Source organism: Bison bison, unplaced genomic scaffold (assembly GCF_000754665.1).
Source record: "Bison bison bison isolate TAMUID 2011002044 unplaced genomic scaffold, Bison_UMD1.0 scf7180017864525, whole genome shotgun sequence".
In the NCBI taxonomy this organism is placed as follows: domain Eukaryota; kingdom Metazoa; phylum Chordata; class Mammalia; order Artiodactyla; family Bovidae; genus Bison; species Bison bison.
In genome coordinates, this window is record NW_011495076.1 from 351,079 (window position 1) to 370,346 (window position 19,268).

The following is a 19,268-nucleotide window of genomic DNA, read 5'->3' on the forward strand; positions in this document are numbered from 1 at the left end:
GAAAGCTGAGCACCGAAGAATTGATGCTTTTGAACTGTGGTGTTGGAGAAGACTCTTGAGAATCCCTTGGACTGCAAGGAGATCCAACCAGTCCTTTCTAAAGGAGATCAGTCCTGAGTGTTCATTGGACTGATGCTAAAACTGAAACTCCAGTACTTTGGCCATCTAATGCGAAGAACCGACTCATTGGAAAAGACCCTGATGCTGGGAAAGATTGAAGGCAGGAGGAGAAGGGGACAACAGAGGATAAGATAGTTGGATGGTATCACCGACTTAATTGAGATGAATTTGAGTAAATTCCGGGAGTTGGTGATGGACAGGGAGGCCTGGCATGCGTGGTCCATGGGGTTGCAAAGAGTCAGACATGACTGAGCAACTGAACTGAACTGAAGTCTGATTCTGTAAGATGTTGTATAGGTAAAGGGTATATGGGAACTTGTACTATTTTTTCAACCTTTTTTGTAAGTGTAAAATTATTAAAATAAAAATTTTCTAAATAAGGGCTAGCATTTCCACTTATAAACAAATACACTTAAAAAAAACCAAATACATTTAATTTTTGACTTTTACAAATTTGACTCTATCACATGAATTTGAGCATACTCTGGGAGATAGTGAAGGACAGGGAAGCCTGGTATGCTGCAGTCCTTGGGGTTACAAAGAGTCAGACATAGCAACTAAACAGCAAAAATAATATACTATAATTTTTAGGAAAACTAAAAGAATAGGAAAAATATAAAAAGAGAAGAGAAAATATTCTTCTGATCAGATTAAGGAAAGTTCCTTCTATTTCTAGTTTGCTAAAAGTTGTTTTTATGCTTATATGTTTTCTTTCTAAAAATCTAATTGAGGGTAACTAATTTTTAGATTTTTATTTATTTATTTATTTTTGACTGTGCTGGGTCCTCACTGCTGTGTGGGCTTTTCTCTAGTTGTAGAGAGCAGGGCCTACTCTCTACTTGTGGTGCGTGGGCTTCTCACTGAGGTGGCTCCTCTTGTCGTGGAGCTAGGGAGTGTGGGCTTCAGTACTTGTGGCATGTGGGCTCAGCAGTTGCGGCTCCAGGGCTCTGGAGCACAGGCTTAGAAGTTATGGTACTTGGGTTTAGTTTCTAAATGGCATGTGGGATCTTCCTGTCTCAGGGATTGAACCCATGTCTCCTATATTGACAGGCAGATTCTATACCACTGAGCCACCAGGGAAGCCGTAAAAGTTTTTTTAAATTATGAATAGATGTTTAGTGTTAAATGTACCTTTATATATCTTTGAAATGATCATTTAATTTTTCTTATTTTTTGGCATATTGCTTTTGGAATTTCAGTCATAATTAGGAAAATTTCCTCCAATCTCAGATTATAGAGGAAGTTATTATATTTTATATTTTCTTCTACAGTTACATAGTTTTATTATTTTAAAACTCAGTGATTATAAGAAGCTAAAGAGCTTACTTTGACTTTAACCTTAAGTTCCAGTTTTTGCTGCAGTCTTTGCCTCTTGCTTCTTATCAGCCCTGTGACTGTGGTATGCAGCACATACCTTTGTAGGGCTTACTGTGTGCCAGACACTTTTGTAAGCACATTACAAATATTAAAGCATTTATTCCTTTAGTCACCAAATGAATTAGGCACAATTTCAGAGAAGAAAACAAGAACCAGAGAACTGAAAGAACTCATTCAAGTTCTCATACCTGTCCAGAAGTCCACTCTACTAATTGTATGATAAGATCCTGGCAGCTGAGGCAGGAAAATATTTGCCTGGTATCTTTTATTCTTTTCCTATCATCTTTAGTGACAGAACCAGGGATCCTCTGGGACCACACAGATGATCCTAGTAATTTCTGGTATAGGAAAAATAAGTGTATCTACTGGACTGAGAGTCATAGAAAATACATAGTTTTAGGAGAGGTTATATTCTGGAGGAGGTAGAAAGATTATTAATTTTTGAAATTAATTTTTATAGGAGTATAGTTGCTTTACATTGCTGTGTTAGTTTCTGCTGTACATCAAAGGGAATCAGCGATATGTATACCTATGTGGGCCTGCGTGCTAACTCACTTCAGTCGTGTCCAACTCTTTGAGATCCTATGGACTGTAGCTTACCAGGCTCCTCTGTCCATGGAATTCTCCAAGCAAGAATACTGGGAGTGGGTTACCATTCCCAGGGTTTCTTTCTGACCTAGGGATTGAACCCATGTCTTTTAAGTCTACTGCAATGGCAGGCAGGTTCTTTACAACAGTGTCCCGTGGGAAGCCCATGTATACATATACTCCCTCTTTTTTTTTGGATTTTCTCTTCCATTTAGGTCATCACAGAGTTTGAGTAGTATTCCTTGTGCTATACAGTAGGTTCTCATTAGTTATCTATTTTATTCATAGCAGTGTATGTATGTCAATCCCAATCTCCTTATTCATCGCACTCCTCTTACCCCTTTGGGTCATATGCTTGTTTTGTATGGGAAAGACTATTTAAAAAGAAAATTTGAAAGGGTATTTTAAAGCCATTGTTTTTCTTTTCATATGGTAAGTTAATTGATATTTTCAAATTTAAAATGTGCAGGCTTTAAACCCCATTTCTTGAAGCTGCAGCTTAACATTTGTTTCCTACTCTTCGTTAACAAGAAACGATCTCTGTTCAAAAGCAGGGTGCTTATCTGGCTTCTCCTGTTGTGTAACCTTATCTGACTTGAACAGGGCTGGCTTTAGGATGATTAACCACTCTGAACTCCAGGACTTCAGGCTGGTAAATATTTGTCTTTTTTATAAAAATGAAATGATTAAAAAAATAGATATTCCAACCTCTCCCAAGTAGAGGAGGACAGAGAAGAATTGATGCTACATGCTCTCTGTTGGCTCAGAGTTCCTTTCAACTTTTTAGAAGGAAGGAATCATGCCTGGATTCCATCATCTTACAAGAAACAGTTCCTCAGTATGTTGAAAGCCTTAGAGAAATGTCCCCTTTCTAAGAAGGCTAAAAGCTTGATTCTGACCTATCTTTCCCCTATCACTTTTTAATTGGCATTATTTGTAGTAATTTTGTATCATTATGATGCTTTCACATAAGTTACCATGTTTGATTTTCACATCAGCCCTGAAATACGAAGGGAAGCTATTACCACCGTTCCACAGAGAAAACTAAGGCTTGGAGATTTCCAGCAGTCTTCCCAAGATTGCAGAGTTGGGTGGAGATGGCCTCCTGGCTTTGGTGCTCATTCTTCCCTACCAGGCCCTACCCCTCAAATAGCACAGAAATACTAGGTATTGTCGCATTTATATAAAAACACTTGGTATTGATATATTTTACAAGTATATTTCAAATTAGTGGAAAATTTTGGTGAAATTTAGAGTAAAATTTTTTTTAAAACGTAAGTAAGATAGATTGTTGTTCAGATGCCCAGTCGGTGTCCAACCCTTGCAACCCCACGGACTGCAGCACACGAGGCTTCCTCGTCCTTCACCATCTCCCAGAGTTTGCTCAAACTCATGTCCATAAAGTCATCTCAATCTCTCATCAAGTAAATTTCAGAAAGCTTCCAAACAAGATGTCGTCCAGATCCCAGCAATAACAATAGTTGTTCAGTTGTGGCCTGGTGTGGAGCAAGACAATGTCAGGGATTGCTTCCTTCTTTCACAAGAAGTCACTCATCTGCTTGTGCTGGCCCTTTAAGACCAGTTTTACACTTCTCTGAGTGTTTATTTATTTGTGTGTGGCAAACTCTGTTAAAAAATTGTAGCCTGGTTTTGGCAAGTACTAGAAGACAAACCAGAAATCACGTAGGAAGTAGAGTGTATTACTACTTACCGTGTACAGTCTCTTGTGCTGCAGCCTGCAACAAAATATTACAGGGGTTTCGGGTAGGAATTTCTGTTTTTATGTTGCATTACCTTTTAGGAAGAACTCATCACAGCCATGTTCTGAGATTCATGAGCTGTTAAAAATCTCTTCCATATCAGAATATAAGCTTTCATATTTCCTACAGCTGGGACAAAGGGAAATGGTATAGTCTACCATCTGGATTCAGAATATACTTAGCAAAGAAGAAGCATATGCAAGATCTAGTATGAAGCATTGGAGTAAAGCCTGAAGGATGAATGCATTAAAAGTACCAGAACATGAAAATCCTCCGTGTTCAAAGGAGCGAGTTCAGCCTGGCTTTAGGCTGTCGCGTTTCGCAGGCTCTTACTTTCCCACCAGTCTGCAGAGCTGATTCTCCGTGTTGAGAAGGCTCAAGCTCACTCTTTGGCCCTAAGTTCTAACAGCTTGAAAACCTTATGGTTGGGTATTCGTATTTAAAATCCCTAAAATAAAAGTGGGAAATTTGCGAGGGACCATCCTTTTCAGTATTTAGCTTGGAACTCATCCTGTCCTTCAGGGGCCTCCAAAGACTAACTACTTCATCCTCTGAAACACTTCATTATGAGCTGAAAAGGAGCCAGCACAAAAGACCCTGTTCTCTCGGAGATGGAACACAGGACAGTGTGTTTGTCTTGCTCCTACCATGGCCAAATCACCAAGCTATTCACCGTCTCAAACTGGTCTTATTTATTTGTGTCATGCAAGAGAAATTTATTTTCTAAATTGTTAAGAGCTTGAATGTATTTATTACACTCTTTGGAAGGTTTGGCCCCAGCCTTGTCCTGAGGCGTTGAGATTTGTTTTCCATCAATTTGAGCCTCAAACATAAAAGAGTTTCAACGGTGGCTGGGATATTACCTGACATTTTAATGATTGGGTGAAGAGAAGTTAAATTACGAGATGACCTGGACAACAAACAGACTTCAGAATCCTTTCTCAATAGAGTGTTAGTGAGCTGCCCAGTACTCTGGATGGTGGTTTAAAAAAATATAATAAAATGTCAGCCAAGCTTTTTTGAGACAGATTAGAGAATTACCCAATTCCCTCAACCTCTTCACTCTAAGTCTAAAGCAAATGTTTGTTTAAAATTTGAAAACCAAGCAGTTTGTGTTCAACTGGATGAATTGTATTCTTTAGGGACAGAACAACAACCAAAAAGGTTAGTCTGTAGTGTTCTGTCTCATAGCTGGTGTATTCATAATGAAGAACATTCCTTTGTGTGTCAGTACTCAAAATTGGGACACCAAAAATGCAACAATTAAGTAAAATGGTTTTATTTAGTTATCATCTATCTGAAACTAATGATAAATAGGAATCAGTAAAGTTTACTGCCTATAGCTGTATGCCTGGCATATTGTTATGTGGATTGTCTCATTTAATCTTTTCAAAAATCCCAAGGTTTTATAGGCTGTTATTCCCCCACTTTTTAGATGACAAACAGAGGCTTCCATTGATTAGGTTCCTTGTCTAAGATCATACAACTGTGGAGCAGGAATTGAAGCCCCATGATTCTAGGCTGCAGCACTGAGCTCTTATTAGCGCAGCCGATGGTTTTCTTTATGAAGCTCAGTTCATCCAGATAATGTGGTCAGTTAATGACAGGTCTACTGGATGATCACTTGAGAACAGAAAGCCAATTACATGGCATTGCCTAGCAGAGACAGTGGAAAAAATTGTCAATTTTTAAAATTGAAAAATTGTTGATGTACAATATTACATGAGTTACAGATATACAATATAGTGAATCAAGTTTTTAAGGGTTATACTCCATTTACCTTCCCTGGTGGCTCAGTCAGTAAAGAATACGCCTGCAATGCAGAAGATCACTTTGATCTCTGGGTTGGGAAGATCCCCTGGGGAAGGAAATGGAAACCCACTCCAGTATTCTTGCCTGGAGAATCCCATGGACAGAGGAGCCTGGAGGGCTACAGTCCATGGGGTCACAAAGAGTCAGACATGACTAGGCAACTGAACAACAACCATTTACAGTTATTTTAAAATATTGGCTGTATTCACTGTGCTGTACAGTATATCCTTGTAGCTTATTTTGTGCATAAGAGTTTGTACCTCTTAATCCCTTACCCCTAGATGGCCCTTCCTTCTCCCCTCTCCTCACTGGTAACCACTAGTTTGTTCTCTGTATCTGTGAGTCTGCTTCTTATTTATTATATTTACTAGTTTGTTGTATTTTTCAGATCCCACATATAAGGATATCATATGGTATTTGCGAAATTGAAAATTTTTTAATGTGTGTATTTAGCACCCACATAACACAATTGTAAGGCACTTCAGAAGTAAGCTCATAGAAGTAGGTGGAACTGCAGTTGGATAGTAATCTAGACATAAGACTGCTTTTTTTTTTGAGTTTAAAGTGATTGCTATTCATTCTGTTTCCGGATGAGACTTTGTTTTTCTTTTATAAGTGATGGATACCCATATGCTGCTCATAAGAGACCAGAGAAAACATAGACAAATCCCATAAGAACTGAAACAGAGAGTGTCCTGGAACATTGTTAAAGGATAATTTCATTGAGGGGAAATTTTTTACATAAAATTGGCAGATGAGGGTTATTAATTTATCTCTTCTAGAAATAGCTGAAATGGGGGTACAACAGAAATCATTCCAATTCAAACATATAGGGAAATGGATTCAACCAGGATGCTAAGATAATTTTGGACTTTTTCAGTTTTATAGGCTGAGGTTTTCCATGAATGTAACTGAGACCCATGATTCAGTAACTTGGAAGGTTAGAGGTTTCACACATACACACACACACACACACACACCCTGCACATTATTACCCATATCTTTCAGGATAGAATCTTTGGGAAAAGTAAAGGTTTTTATTGTTTTTGTTTTGTTCTTTTAGTATTGACAAATAGCCATTCCAACTGGTTTTATAGCAACAACTAGTCATGGACCATGGCCTTCAAAGAAAATGTTTATCTACCATTTATTGAAAGCTGTGTCTATGAGAAGGACCATTTCTTTAATTCTAAAATGACCATTTTGGGTCAAGATATTTTATACTTGTATTTGAGGGGAAAGACTGTAAAGCACAATAGTTTCAAAAATAACTAATTTTACTGGTAGAATTAAATGATTGTAAGAGAATTTCTTCTCATTGTCAGAATGGAAGTTCACTGTATGTCTCAAATATTTATTTTTATAAACATTATGGCCTGGGCACATTAAGGCCATTTTCTTGTACATAAAAAGCCACTTTACCTCAGCTTTGCCTTGTTCCTGTAAAAACAGAAGATTGTTTTATGGTCTGTCTAACTGTATCTTTGCCTGACAAATAGACATCAAATAAAGAACCAATTGTTGTACCTTACTCAGAGACTTTTGCTAGATCTCCTTACCTGAACAGACCTCAGTAGTAACAAGAGGACCCAGCTGATAAATGACTGGTTTTGTTTTCATGAAAGTTAGGAGAAGTATCACCTGCCAGGAGGGTTTATCTTGGACTCTGGGGGCAAAAACCTTTACTGGCTCCAGAATGATGACAGTCACTAATGTTTAAGTGATATTCTAACCTTTCCAAAATCATTTATATGATCCCATTTTATCCTTACAGTGTTTTTAGAAATAAAAGCACATAATATACGTAGCATATACTGTTTCAGTTTGGTTTTTGCTCACATGAATTTAAAGACACACACAATATCCAGTAATATTTACTATCAATTTTTTGAGTGAGTGAGTGAGTGAAAGTTGCTCAGTCATGTCTGACTCTTTGCAACCCCCATGGACTATACAGTCCATCAATTTTTTACTACTTTGATATACTCTTATTTTTTTCATTTCATATTTCTCTCTTTTTTGTTATTCTCCAGACATTTTTTCTTCCCACCCTTTGCAGAACATTCTGATTATTTGTTTAGACCCTCCATTAAGGAAATATCCATTTTGGCTGTTTAAGTGACATATATGGATGCAAAAACATCTGGCACAGTGTCTGACAAGTAACAGATGCTCAGTGTTGACTTTTTGTTCCTCCGCCTCCTCTCCCTCTTTTTGTTTTTGATTTGGTCTTCGGGTTGGTAGTGTGGCATCAGCCCACACTTGATAGTTGAATACATAGACATATAGATAGATAATCTCTATCCATCCATTTTTCCATTTATGTATCTTTGGTCCTTGGTTCCCTCTCTATATAGGTTTCTTTCCTTTAATCCTTGATATTCAGTTTCTCTAATTTTCTTATGCATGTGGTTGTTCAGTCACTAAGTTGTGTCTGACTCTGCAGTCCCAGGGACTCCAGCATGCCAGGCTTCCCTATCTTTCAGCCTCTCCCAGAGTTTGCTCATATTCATGTCCATTGAGTCAGTGATGCTATGTAACTGTATTTTGTACTTACTTATTGAATACACATGTACAGAAAGCAAGTGTTCTAGTGATCGTGTTTAATCGTGGGAGATACAAACCAGAGTAAGATAAAATCATGAGTCTGGCGTAGGAGATACACAAATAAATATGTCAAACCATGTGTGATATGCTCTCATAGAGAATATAGAGGGGACCTGTAATAGGGTTGAGAGCTAGAGCCTGACTCTGGGATTTGGGGGATCAGAAGTGAATGATAAATATTATTACTCTCTGTTGAGATTTCTTTTTGATAGTATGTTTTGAGGAATTAACATTAATTGAATTCTTTTGCATTCCTGGTGTAAGTTTTTCTTTATTATTGCTTTTTAAATATATAGTACTGATTTGCGAATGTCTTCATTTGAATTTTCGCATATATTTACATGCATGAGTTTTCCTTTGAGGTTTTTGCTGTGTGAATTTGCACTCAGGACTTTGTGAGGTTTTCTGAGCACAGTCTTGCTAACTTTGGAAAAGTGATCTTTGTGTTAATGTTAAATGTTCTACCACTGTCCAGGATCCTTCTACTTTAAACATTTCCTCTGTGAACTCATTTGAAATTTCTGAACTTTTAGAAGACTGCTATGTCTTTCCTGAATGTTGTTGGAAAAGGCATTATCTTCCACTTTACTATGTTACTTCTTTCTAGTTGTAAATCCATCTACTTTATTGAGTCACTTCCTCTCCTTAGTAATGATATTCTATAGAAACATTAATCAATTTTGAATTGTTTTTAAACAGTCTAAGGATCTTTTTAGACATCTGTCTTTACTGGTGGTTCTTTTAATTACTTCTAGGCTGATTTCTTTTTTACTGAGATGAAACCTCAGTCATTTCCCCAAACCCTTTCATTTTTCTTTTAAGCATGAGATTAGGAAGGATCAGATGTTGAGAGTATGAGGTACACACAATGATCCTGTTTTTTTTTTTTTTTACTAAATAGGATGATCTAAAACTCTTATTCTTTAAGCAGTAATTCACAATTCCATTGCTATGTGTCTTTTATTTCTATAGGTGAGAAATAAGCTTCTGGAATGGCTTAAGACTAGATTCTGGAGTCAGCACAAAGAAGATTCTTTCATTCACTGTGTGCGTGACTTGGAGCAAATCACTTGAACTTTTTAGAGTCTAGTTTATCACCTGTGAAATGAGACACTGCTAACTACCATTTGAGGCAGCTATGTAATAAGCAAACATGTAAAGTACTATGGTTAGCACATAAAAAGTACTTTTAAATGGTACTAATGTAATTATTCAACTATCATAAGTCAGTTCCTTATCCTGTCCCTTCATGTACTATGATCCTCCTTTCCTATTCTTTCATAAAAATTGCGTCCAGTTCTCACCCCTCAGAATCCATAGACTGGATCTTCCATCATCTGCATTGCTTGTACTGCACATTTCCACCTTGTACATCTGTATTTCTTAAAAAGCCCCCTCAAGTTTTGCTTTCTGTCTTGTTCTTTACCACCGTGTGTTTTGGTGGAAAATGCTTACAGCATGGAAGACCCAGGTTCTACTCCTAACAGGATATTTGGCTGATTATTTGACCTTAGGTAGTCAATCTTCTTATCATTTATTTTTGTTACTATCAATTATCAAGCATGGCTTTGTCTCTGATGCTTTATATAATATCTCATTTACTCCTCACAATCATTTGTTTGGAAGGTGTTATTTCCATTTTGCCAACGAGGAAATAGAGATTTAAAATTATTAAGTAATAATTTTAAGTAATTATTAGTAATTACTTAAGTATTTACTTTAGTAATTGCTAAAGTATTAAGTAATAATTTTAATATTAAGCCCAGAAGCTGAATGGGCAGTTTTCCTGGACTCTGAGGATGCGGATTTTTACCTACTTACAACTCAGAGTTGTTAGGGCCAACCAAGGTCAAGTGAGATTGTTTCATAGACTGGAACACGTTGCAGACAGAACAGTTCTATCAGGCTAGTATTTTCTCTTCTCCCCTCGCCACCCCCTTCTATTCCTAAGTCTTCTGACACGTGGATTATACCATGGGTTGGTTATCCTCATTCCCTCTGCGTCTTCGTTTTTGCACCTTTGCTTTCCTCTGTTCTCTCCCTTTCCTTTTGTCCCCCATGGCATTTCCAGAGAACTTCCTCTCTTACTCCGTGTCTCCCTTCCTCAGCCAGAGACAGCTTGCCTTACCAGCTCTTTCAGCTTGCCTGTTTTGTGTTTGACATCCATTTTAAAATGATTTTCATAGCTCAGTTATAGACAGCTTCACATCGTCCCTCTGTGCCCTTTTTTTTTTTTTTTTTAAAGATTTGGTTTGGAAAAGGGTAAGGCAGTGCAGGATGTGTAGAGGTAAGAAAGAAGAGAAACTGTTGGGAGGGGCTGCTGTATTCCATCTTCAAAGAAAGCAGAGCTGGGGTTAGTCCAAGTTGTTTTACTATTGCAAGAGAGTCGTTCTACCATAGTTTGGACATAACCTGGCTTTTTATTGCCAAGAAAGTATAAGATGGAAATGGAGGTAAATGTGAATAATTCAAAATAATGTTTAACTTTGAGGATATTTCACTTTCTCTGGAATTAGAGATTTATGCTAGTCAAGAGTTAGGGAGGAATTTGAAATGTTTATGTTACCAGAGTGTAGAAAACATTGTCCAGTTGTTTATCTAATCCTTCATTGGGCTTGCTTTTAAAAACACGTTTTGATTTGAAGTAGCCTGGGAAAAATAAACTGTTCCAGGCCATAACTTGATGCCCCAGTGGAAATAAGATAGATCCTTTTTCATTCATTTTTGAGAAATTTTCCAAGCAGACAGATGTCTTTGTACCTTCCTTTGCAGTTCCTTCATCCACAAATGACTATTATCAAGAACTAGAATTACAAGTGCTCTGTTACTTGTTTTTAACTTTAACTTCTACAGAAATTACTATTGGGATCTTATTTCTTTTCTGGGCTGAACATTTTATTGTTGCACCTACTCAGTCTCACAGATTCTCCATGTGTTATCATCCAGGAAGATTCATTTCTTAAAGATGTGTATTACCTAACACAAGGAACTTTTTGAGAACCTTTTTTGATCCACAGAGCAACCAGGTGTGCTGGGGAATAGGCATAAGAGATACTATACTTTGCTCTGCTGTAATTATTTTCCAGTCTCCCAGTGGAAAAGGTAGAGAGTAATATGTTAAAAAAAAATTGAATGAATTTTGGTTTCCATTGCTTCTTCCTAATCCCTTAGCCCACATTCATTCACTCAAGGCAACCAGTAATTATTGTGTGCTTCCTGTGTGCCAGGAACTATTCTAGGGCTGGGGATACAGCAGCAAACAAAATAAAGATCCCCACAATTTTGGAGCTCTTATTCTAGCAGGGGAGATGATAAACAATAAATATGATAAAGATGTGAACTATGGAGTATGTTAGAAAATAACAAGCGTTAGTGTTTAAAGGTGATAAGTACTATGGAAAAAGAAATGTCAGAAAGGTGGCGGTTACAAGGTTATAATTTTAAATTGGGTTGTCAGGGTAGGCTTTGTTAAAAAGGCAACTTTTGAACAGAGATTTAAAGAGGTGAGGGATTTATCCATGCACAGATCAGAGAGAAAGAGCTGTTCCAGGTAAGGGGAGCAAGCCTAGCATGTTCCCAGGACAACAAGAAAGCCAGTAGTGAGACTAGGTGGTAAGAGATGCAGTTAGAGGGGTCAGATCATGCACAACCTTTAAAAAACTTTTGTTTTTTAAAGTGAGGAGGACCATTTTGAAGAAAGTGAAGTGAAATTCACTCAGTTGTGTCTGACTCTTTGCGACCACGGGGCTGTAGGCTGCCAGATTTCTCTGTCCGTGGAATTCTCCAGGCCAGAATACTGGAGTGGGTGGCCATTCCCTTCTCCAGGGGATCTTCCCAACCCAGGGATTGAATCCAGGTCTCTCACATTGCAGGCGGATTCTTTATTGTTTGAGCTACCAGAGAAGCCCAAGAATACTGGAGTGAGTAGCCTGTCCCTTCTCCAGTGGATCTTCCTGATCCAGAAATCAAACAGGGGTCTCCTGCATTGCAGCTGGATTCTTTACCATTGAGCTACCAGGGAATAATATAATCTTCTGTTTTAAAAGAATGCCTGCCTGCTGTATTGTGAATAGATGGTGGGGCAGGGGTGGTCAAAGGTAGAAATGGGCAATCAGCTTGAAGTTTACACAGGTCAGTAATTCAGCAATGGTTCAAGTAAGAGGTGATGGTGGATTGCTCCACAGTGACCGTAGTGGTGAAGGTGGTGAGAAGTAATTTGATTCTTGATATATTTTAAATGTAAAGACAACAGAATTTCTAACAGAGTGGCCATGATGTGTGAAAGGAAGAAGAGAATCCAGAATGACCCTAAGAGTTTTTGCTTGAACTTTGGGCTTCCCAGGTGTTGCAGTGGTAAAAAATCTGCCTGCCAGTGCAGGAGACATGGGAGACCTGGGTTTGATCCCTGGGTCAAGAAGATCCCCTGGAGTAGGAAATGACAACCCACTCCAGTACTCTTGCCTGGGAAATCCCATGGATAGAGGAGGCTGATGGACTGCAGTCCATAGGGTTGCAAAGAGTCAGACATGACTAAGCATGCATGCAGCACCAACTGGAAGGATAAAGTTGAAATGAGAAAGGCTATGGGGTGGAACAGGTTTGTGGGGGAAGATCAGGAATACTGTTTGGTACATGTTGAGTTTGATATGCTATAAGATGTTCAAGTGGAGATATTGACTAAGTAATTGGATATACAAGTCTGAAGTTCAGGAGAGAAATCTGGGCTGGAGTTATAAAATTAGGAGTTGTCAGCCTGCAAATGTTCTTTAAAGCCACGAGACTGGGTAAGGTCACCAAGGGAGTGATTTTAGAAAAGAGAGGAGAGTCAAAGACTGAGTGCTAGAAGTGTTGGGACTTTTAGGAGTTTGGGAGAAGAGGAGGACCCAGCAAAGGATGCTGAGAAGGAGCATAGAGTGAGGACAGAGAAAAATCAGTAGAATGTGGCATCCTGGAAGCCAGATGAAGAAAGAGTTTTAAAAGATGGTAGAACCATAGGCTGTGTCAAATGCTAATAAGTCAACTAAGCTAAGGGCTGAAAATTGTAGATTTAGCAGCGTGAAGGTCATTCAGTTCAGTTCAGTTCAGTTGCTCAGTCGTGTCTGACTGTTTGTGACCCCATGAATCGCAGCACGCCAGGCCTCCCTGTCCATCACCAACTCCCGGAGTTTATTCAGACTCACATCCATCGAGTCAGTGATGCCATCCAGCCATCTCATCCTCTGTCGTCCCCCTTCTCCTCCTGCCCCCAATCCCTCCCAGCATCAGAGTCTTTTCCAATGAGTCAACTCTTCGCATGAGGTGGCCAAAGTACTGGAGTTTCAGCTTTAGCATCATTCCTTCCTCCTTCAGCTTTAGATCATTCCCAGGACTGATCTCCTTCAGAATGGACTGGTTGGATCTCCTTGCAATCCAAGGGACTGTCAAGAGTCTTCTCCAACACCACAGTTCAAAAGCATCAATTGTTCAGCGCTCAGTCTTCTTCACAGTCCAACTCTCACATCCATACATGACCACATTAGTGATCTTGAAAAAAGCACCTTTTGTGGAGTGATAGAGGCCAGGTCTAGACTGAGATGGATGTAGAAGAGAAAGGAAAAGAATTTAAAACATCAAATACAGGCAATTCTTTGGAGAAGTTTTGCCGTCAAGAGGAGCAAAGAAATGGAAGAAGATGCAGGAAGTGGGGGTCACAATGCAGTACATTATTCCTGATATGATGTTTATTGTCATCTTTTATAATTTATCTAGACCCCAGTCTTTGTACTTTCTTTAACAAGCTGTTAATTCCTAATGGATACTGATTTTTGCCAGCTAAAACAACAGTTAAGGTTTTCCTTGACTAGTTAACAGGACAGTTTGCATTCCTGGAGTTCAAGCATATGTAACTGCTTCTCTCTGCTTCTGAAAATTTACCACCTTCCTTCCCTTCAGCTTACATGAGAACCTCAGGCTTTTAGGTGAGGGAATTTTGACAATATAAGGCAAAGATGATCAGAATAATAGTAATATTTACTATTACAACACTTATGTATCACTTACTATGAACCAGGTGCTATTTGACATGCTTCACATTAAATTAACGGGCTTCCCTTGTGGCTCAGCTGATAAAGAATCTGCCTGCAATGTGGGATACATGGGTTTGATCCCTGGGTTGGGAAGATCCCCTGGAGAAGGGAACAGCTATCCACTCCATAACTCATTTAATCTTTCCAATTACCCTATGAGCTAGGTACAGTTATCATCTGCATTTTGCAAATAAGGAAATTGAGGCATAGAAAGATTAGGTAAACAGTTAAAAGAAAATAAATAATGGTGAAGCTGGGATTAAAATTCTGACAGTCTAGCCCCAAAGTCCATGCTCTTAAGGCAATTGGAGAATTTTAAGAGAAAGATATTAGCTAGAGAGATTCCATTTTACACAATATGACAGTTTTTTAGAGTTGCTGGACTAAGTTTTTCTGAGAAACAAGATAGAATATAGGAGTTGATTGGGCATTTCCCAGATTTACTAGACATTAGTGAACTGTTAGCAGTGCATAATCTTCGAATGATGTGGAGAGCATTCTTCAAAAATAACTTTTTTAAAGACCATATTTCCCATATATTTCTTCAAGCTTCATGAATAACTTTCCAAATCACAAGTATATATTAAACATACACTCTTTACAAAAGAAAAAAAATTCAGCTATTTTCCTCTGTGTTTATTTTCCTGTGGGAAGCTTATTTATCACACAGACTATAGAACCATCTTGAAATTAAAGTAGAAAGGATCATATATGTGAGCATAATACTATACTAGTTTTTAATGGATTCTTAAAAATTCTTTAGCTCTAGAGATGAAGTATGAAGTAAATGACTCTTTATTAAGTATTATTTCTTAGAACCTGGTGAGCACTGCCACTGAATCCTCATTAATAATCCCTTCCTTTTCCAGAAGGACTTGCCAACACCCGTAAAGTATTCACGGGAGAATTAGAATCATATAAAAGTAATTGGTGTTTGCTTCCTTCAAGGCATACATTTAAATACATTGCTTTATTCCTCTGTTCCTTGGCTGTCTCCTATGTTTAGTAACACTAGGTCAGCAGACTTCCTCTTTTAAGGTTCATCTGCTGGCCATTTCAATTTCCCATGAGAAAGCAAACCTACCACTGTTTTACCCTTTTATCTTAATGTTTCATCCATTTATGTCATGTTATCTTGTGGGTTTGCGTTTCTCAGTAGTAATGGCCCTGCTGGTAAATAGAAAACAATGAATGTGATTGTCCACCCCTGATCATCATCACCATTTGAGCCCTTTTAAAATTCCTATTGTAATCTCAGAAGAGTGGTTATCTAGGATAGTAGATTATTGGTGATTTCATCCTAAAAAGAATGTGTGCACTGTTTTTCAAGTGAGTTATTTTAGTGCCTCTTTGACAATTTCAGCTTTGACCATTGGATCCAGCTACTAATAGAAACATTCCACTGCTGGTCTCCGTTCCCCATTTCTGTTTTCACCTGAGCATGTTTGCGAGCATCAGATATAAATTCATACCATGCTCATGGCTTGTAGTTTCATGTGTAATTGGCTGTAACGTAATGACTAACGTATGTTGGAGGTTAGTACTGAAAATAATAGCCCAGCATTTACTGGGGGCTTATTCTGTGCCAGGCTCTGTGATAACTGTATTACACGCATCGACCAAATTAATCTTCATCTCTCATAAAGTGAATGCTGTTATTTTCTGAATTTTAGAAAAAAAGGAAACTGAAGTCCAGACTCATGTGACTTTTCTTAAGATTTGATGATACTTGCCATGTCCCGTCTCGGATATCCCTTCCCATGATCAAAGGGAAGGTTTATCATCTTGTGTACATTTCCCTTCTCTACAAAATATGACCTTGTTTAATGGGCTATTGTAGACATTTATCATTAGATAAAAGAGTTGTTTTGGAATGAACCCTGAGTACTTGTTTGTGCCTGCGTGCTAAGTCGCTTTAGTGGTGTCCAACTCTTTGTGACCCTATGGACTGTAGCCTGCTAGGCTCCTCTGTCCATGGGATTCTCCAGGCATGAATACTTGTTCAGGGTCCTCATTTGTGAGAGAGTATGATGAAACAGGCACTCTCCAGAGCCACTGTATTCGTCACCCTTTTCCCTAAACCTGTTTATAACTTAAGTGACCCAGCTGAACTCTTGGTTTCAAAATCTCCATCCATCTAGTCTCTGTCATTTTTAAAAACAACACAATTTAGTCAAGATTATGGCTTTTAATTGGGTTGTGGAAAGAAATTCAAGTTGAAGAAACGTTGCCAGGATCACTGGGGAATTAATAGCCACTTGATGCAAGAGGAAAGCTGTGAAGAACACTGGCTCTCTTATTATGTAGTGTCCAGGCAAAGTAGAGTTATACTCTTACTGTTTCATTTTTTTTAAAAGAAATTATTATTGCAGAACTATTGGCTTCCTTTCTTTCTCAACTGTAGCTATAATGTTTTATTTGTGCCTGTGTACTTCTGAGAAAGAGTTGGTCTCTGAAGAGGGAGTTAGGAGAGGAAAGTATTTGAAATGGAAATGTCTTAAAATTATGTCTCTTTCCAGTTGTACATTGGATTGCTTTAGGATTTAGAAACAAAATGGAAATTAAAAACCACAATCACCTTCTTTTAGAACAAAAAAGTGCTATACTTATCAGTACAGAAAAGATCTAGCTGAAAGACAATGGCTCTTGCATTTCCTTGCAGAGTGCTCTAGACATTGATCAACTGGCAAGGGAAAGCAATTATTAACTTTCTCTTCTTCCCCACCTTCTCACAATGGCTGGGTAATACTTTTGTGTTCCTGTTTGGAGGATTTAATGGCCTTGTTAACATGTGGGAAAACATTGTGATTGGAGACTTTAACAAAATAGTGAGTAGTCCTTTTTTTTTTAAGTTCCATGTTTATGTTCTTACTGGGTGTGTGTCTTTCCAAGTACTCCAGGTTAAGAACTAAATGTGTTAGAAAAACAGATGTAATGCAAATAAATCGGAGAGTTCTCATTTCCTTCAGTGAACAAAGCTCTGAGTTCCTGAGCAGTAATTTTAGGGGACCTTCTCTCTATATCAGAAGAAACTGTGCTTATTCCACTTCTTTCTCCTGAATTCTATTGTATCATATCTGACTAATGATCTATAGGGCCAGACAATTCACCTACATATTATAGAGGGTCATAATGCATTAACACACTATAGAGCTTACTTTTACCAACCATTAATTGGGGAATTCACTTTATGAAGCCCTGTTTACAGAGTGACATCTGGAGAAATTCTTAACCTGGATCCATTCCAATCTGTAGGATTTATGGACTGTGCTTGATTTTTTTGTAAATAGGACTTTTCTCTGCTTGGTACATTCTATTTACATAATTATCAGTGGATGAAAATTGCTATGTTCCTGTCTTTCTTAATCCTTTGTACTGAGTGGACCTACATTCTAAGTGGTGGTCCAGCTAAAAACATACCTGGACACCTATTATTATTCAAGTTGTGGAAACATCTTAATGCCAGGAGGACCCTACTCTGTTAAATCTAGATTCTCTGACTGAAGCCCTTATACCCCAAGGGACTTAATATTCAGCCATTATGGCAATTTTAGAACTTGCTGAGACACGTGCTAGACCCCTTAAAATAAACCTGGTCTTGTGAGATGTGAAATGGAACTATTTTAAAACATAGGTGTGTGCATACTCTTGAACACATTTGAAGTTCTTACTGGGTGTGGGGAGATCAAAGTTTATTATTAGGCGGTGGAACTGAACTCTCAAGCATTCTATAGAGATCATGTTGGACACATATTACAATGCCCTTCCCCTGCCTCTCTGTCGTTACCATTATTATCTGTGTTAAGTAGTAGATAAACTACCATCTATGCAGTCAGCATGTCATCTGGAAACATATAGAGAAAGAAAAGTTACAAAATAGATTTGTGATACAAAAAGAAACACAGAAAAACAAATATCATATATTGGAACTGGAAACCTAAGACTTTATTGAAAGATATTTTTTTTCTTCTGTTTTTCTGAGTTTTGAACTTGTAAAATTGCACCAGATTAAGGGTGGGGTGTCTCCGCGTTACAACCAAAAAAAGGATCTCATGGAAATGAAGATGAGAAAGATATCAACTAGTACTCTCCAGTTCCTCCTTCAGGGAAGCAGCAGCATCGTATTATATCAGTCTGACTTGTCACGCTATATTCATTCAGCTGTATTAGATTCTTGGGGGCTTTATTTCCAAGATGGACTTGGACAAGGTCTCTGGCTGTTGTGTTTTTAACAATCTCCTATAAGTGTGTTTTTCTGTAGTATTTGCTTAGTAAGTATCTCTGTAAACCCAATTTCACAGAAATCTTGGCTGTCTAAAATGGCCCTTAACTACCTTCCATTGCAGGGGGCACAGGTTTGATCCCTGGTTGGGGAACTATGGTCCCGCATGCTGTGGGGTGTAGCCAAAAATTTAAAAAAAAAAATTGAGAGAAAGAGAAAAGACTGAAAATCCTAAAGAAAAGAAAAGATATAAACAGACAAGAGTTTAAAAATAAAGTGGCCCTTAAGCACAGAATAGGCGCATGTGCACACACGCCCCCTACACACACCCATACCATCAGTCAAAAAAATTCCAACAAGCATAGCTTTACCAATTATAGTGTGCTTTTAAGGAAATGTTAAGTCCAAGTACGAGATAGATTGGGCCCTTTGATTTGAAGTCCAGTGTGGAGGAAGGGAGGTCAGTGGAGAATTAATCAGGCGAAGTGCAGCCCCACTTCTACTCCAGAGCTTTTGGCTTTTTATGTGCATGCCAGCCCTTGTATAAGTCTTTATCTGTATTTTATATACAATTCTTCCTAGCCATATACCTCCTACTCTGCATCACATTTTTCTGCTATTCTGTTTTTTATTCTTTAATATTTTATTATCTATACCTTCAGTAAGTCACCCCAAATATCTTCTGTAGAAGTGTACACACAGAAATATGGACTATGT

The 19,268-nt window shown here is 38.1% G+C and overlaps 1 protein-coding gene across 1 annotated transcript in view; it reads left to right on the top strand.

Annotated features, from left to right (window-relative positions):
- The window catches only part of BBS9 (Bardet-Biedl syndrome 9), a gene marked incomplete at its 5' end in the record, with an annotated part of 354,880 nt that overhangs the window by 325,130 nt on the left and 10,482 nt on the right, over positions 1 to 19,268 (top strand). The window lies entirely within an intron of this gene.